The following is a 4,508-nucleotide window of genomic DNA, read 5'->3' on the forward strand; positions in this document are numbered from 1 at the left end:
TAACAGAAACTAAATTAGATTAATTATAGTAGTAATTAGTTAATTAATGCAGTCAATTGATATTTATTGAGTGCTTACAGTGCATAAGGAATTTCACAGCAGTGAAAAAACAGATAAATTTCATGGTCTCATGGAGTTTACATTCCAGTGAAAGTAGGCAGACAATAATCAAATAATATATAATATTTTAGGGGGTCATAAGCGCTATAAAAATTAAAGCTGGGTGAATGGGATAGAGGTGGAAGGCTAATGCAATTGTGCGGGGAGAAACAGTGACTTGGACTAGAGAGGTAATGAAAGAGGTGGTGAGTGATGGTTGGATTCTGGATCTATTTCAAAGTAGAGCTGACAGATTTGCTGATGGAGTTGCTGATGAGGGTGCACTGGGTATTCTTTGATTGCCCCTCAGATCCATTTTCTACCTTTCCTATGGCCTGGAAGTCTGACCTCCACAGACCAAGCAGCAACTTTAAATTGGTTTTATTTTATTAAAACAGCCCAGAGAGATCTATTGCCTAGAGTTAAGTCACAAAAATAGGGGAAAATACACAGTACACAAGTTATGACAGATTTACTCCACGCAGCCATTTTTACAATGTGTGTCTGGGCAATTATGAAATCCATGATGTGATGAACCTGGAGCTTTATTACCAGAAAAACAGAATTCGTTCCTCTTCCTCTGCTCTCCCCTTCTCACTTCTCCCCACCTCCACACTAGTATGGACACTTATTTCTAAAAACTCACATTAACAAAAACTTATATGCTGAAAAAAAAGTAGTTTAGGCACAGAAACATGCAAATAGGAATGGGGAAAGATAGATGTCACACCTCATGAAGATTGCCAAGGAACCTAGGAACAGAAGCTGAAAAGACACACAAGTACCTTCCCCCAACAGAGAACACCTTGCCCTATAGCTGGCACCCTGAATTCTGACTTCTAGCCTACTAAACTGTGAGAAAATTGATTTCTGTTTGTTAAAACCACCCACTTGTGGTATTTCTGTTACAGCAGCACTAGACAACTGAGACAGAATTCTCCAGTGAAAATAGACACCTAGGAAAACAACTAGTCCAGTAGTTCTAGACTGCATTCCAATCCAGGCTGAATCAAGTTGTCTAGAAAGAAGTGTTGATGAAGGAGTTGCATTACAAAGAGGAGGATTCCCTCTTCGACTCTAAAAGAGATTTAATTCAGTTTAATATCCATTTACATTAGTTCTTATGCAGGCACATCAACCTCTCAGGTCCTAATAAGTCACCTAAAAAGATCTATACACTTGACTTATAAGAAGACTCTTTACCCCTCAAAACTTTTACCCGGAAATAATCCTTAAAACTTAAACTGAACATTAGAACCATTTACACTATTTATTTGGACTTTGTCAGAACGACTGCCTTTGTGTTTAACACCATCCTATACAAGTATTATGGCCATATTCCACACCTCTAGCAGTCACTTTATTTGATTATTGGTGGCAAACTTTATCCTGGAATTTTCTATTCCATATAGATCTAAAGTACACACTTGAAAGTTTATTTTAGTAACTCTTGGCTATCCTGAGTACAAGACACTAGAAAAATATTCAAGCATGCAAACTACTTTTGGTAGTTTTCAATTTGGGTTACTGGTATTTTAAAGCAAAATCAAGTATTTGAAAGTATTTAACATCTATCTTGCCAGGGCTTACCACCACCCTCTAACTCCCCCAAACACATACCAGAATCTTTTCACGGTGTGAGGATCCAGGCATCTTGCTGTTGAGTTACACTTAAATTAGGTTAGGAGTGTGACTTTTAAGCCATGTTCTATAATTTAATGAGTCTTCTTTTTTAATTATTATTTTTTGGTGAAAACAAACACAGCAAAACATACACCAATTCAACAATTTCTACATATACTATTCAGTAACGCTGATTATATTTTCAAGTTGTGCAACCATTCTCACTATCCTTTTCCAACTTATTCCACCTAGGAATTTCCCTCTTCAAAACTTTGCACTCAACTGACAGTAATACTGAAACTACATTCTACATAACACAGCCATTTTAGAACAACATTCTCTCCAAAACAGATGGTAAATAACGTTTAAGAGGAATAAATAGGCCCTGGTGGCACAGTGGTTAAGAGCTGTCTGCTAACCAAGAGGTTGGCAGTTCAAATCCACCAGCTGCTCCTTGAAAACCCTGAGAGGAAGTTCTACTCTGTCCTATAGGGTTGCTATGAGTCAGAATCGACTAGATGGCAGTAGGTTTGGATGGTTTGGTTAAAGTTACCTTTACTTTTGTCTAGAGTTGTGCTGTCCAATATAATAGCTACTAACCATGGAGCACTTTGAGATGTGGTTGATTGAAATTGAGACGTGCTGTAAGTTTAAAATATAAACCAGGTCCTGTCTATGGTTCCATGACAGTGAAACACTAAGAGACCATATGTCCTGTAGGCATAGGAAGTGACATATGGATGACCAAAAGGCACAAGGTTTCAAGATAGTGGTGGCTGAGTTGCTGACCCATAGGCAAGAGTAAAAGCTCCTACAAAGCAAAAGAAGCTGGGACTCATCCTTGCCCACTTCTCGCAGTCCCGGGAGCCCAGCAGAAGAGTTTTTTTTTTGTTGTTGTTCTTTTAAGTAAACCATACAGATTGCCAACATGGGACAGAGCTCTACATCATCCACCAAGTGTTCCTGTTTCAGTACAAACTAAGCATGATGTATGTGAAGCTTTCATGAAAGAGACGGAAAGGCTACTGTGACAGCTTTTGATTCAGAACAAGCTTCTGTCCACATCACTAGTTCATGGAGCAAGAGCCTCTTATGAAACTTAGGTGAAAGAGCTGCTTTCATTGCCAGGCTATTTTCTCATTTAATGGAAGGAATGTCCTAAAGTTTAGCCTTGGTCAGAATTTCCTTCATAAAAGAGAGAGTATTTAATTCAAATCAGAATGGCTATTGAAGTAATGCTGCTAACATCCATTCCCTTTCATACCACCATTTGCATCCCATTTTTGTTTTTCCAGAGTCACGGTACTAAAAAGAATTGGTCGACATTCAACCATTTCAGAAGGTAGCATATGATCAAGAATCGATTGTACTGAAGGAAGAAGTCCAAGCTGCACTGAAGGCACTGGTGAAAAACAAGGCTCCAGGAATTGATGGAATACCAATTGAAATATTTTAACAAATGGATTCAGTGCTGGCAATGCTCACTCATCGATGCCAAGAAATTTGGAAGACAGCTACCTGGCTGACTGGAAGAGATCCATATTTGTACCCATTCCAAAGAAAGGTGATCCAACTGAATGTGAAAATTGTAGAACAATATCATTAATATTACACACAAGCAAAATTTTGCTAAAGATCATTCAAAAGCAGTTGCAGCAGTACTTTGACCGGCAACTGCCAGAAATTCAAGCTAGATTCAGAAGAGGATGTGGAACAAGGGATATAATTGCTGATGTCAAATGGATCTGTGTTGAAAGCAGAGAATACCAGAAGGATGCTTACCTGTGTTTTATATTGCTTATGCAAAGGCATTGGACTGTGTGCATCATAACAAATTATGGATAACATTGTGAAGAATGGGAATTCCAGAACACTTAATTGTGCTCATGAGCGCAGTTGTTCAAACAGAACAACGGCATACTTCATGGTTTAAAATCAGAAAGGTGTGTGTCAGAGTTGTATCCTTTCACCATACTTATTCCACCAGTATGTTGAGCATATAATTGGACAAGGTGGACTATATGAAGAAGAATACGGTGTCAGGATTGGAGGAAGACTCATTAACAACCTGTAATATGCATGTTGACACAACTTGCTTGCTGAAAGTGAAGAAGACTTGAAGCACTTACTGACAAAGGTCAAACACCACAGTCTTCAACATGGATTACACCTCATCATAAAGAAAACAGAAATCTGTGGAGCCAACATGGCACTATAGACAGAAGCACCATACAGTCCCTCTGCAGCAAAGACCAAAAAAACTAAATAAAACAGATACAAACGTCAATCCTGGAACCCTAATTACCAAATAAAGAACTCGATCAAGTACCAAATGGAATAAGAAACGACAGAGAACAGAAAATGAGAAGAGCTTTGGGAGTGGAGGTCCCCTATCAGCAAATGTGGCCAGATTCGCCATCTATAGCCACCAAAGAATGAAGACAGGAAGTATGGGAAGGCAACTTCATGAAGCAACCAACAGGAGACAGAGCAACCAGTAACCAGGGATACATGCTTTCCTACTCCCGTATCCTTCTCCCATGGTTGCTGGGCTGGAGGGACACCAGCTCACTGCCACTGGAGTTTGCCTGCCCCCACTGGCCAGACCCTTCAGTGCCATTTTTTGTTTGTATTTTTGTTTGTTTGTTTATTTTGCTTTTGTTGTTGTTGTTGTTGCTTCTTCCTCTCTCCTTTCCTTCCTTTCCTTTCTCCTGCCTAACAAGCCCCGTGTGCCATCCCCTTCCCTTCTTGACAGGCTGTGATTTTTTTGGATTGTTTGCTTTGTT

This window comes from Trichechus manatus, unplaced genomic scaffold (assembly GCF_000243295.1).
Source record: "Trichechus manatus latirostris isolate Lorelei unplaced genomic scaffold, TriManLat1.0 scaffold00105, whole genome shotgun sequence".
Taxonomy (NCBI): Eukaryota; Metazoa; Chordata; class Mammalia; order Sirenia; family Trichechidae; genus Trichechus; species Trichechus manatus.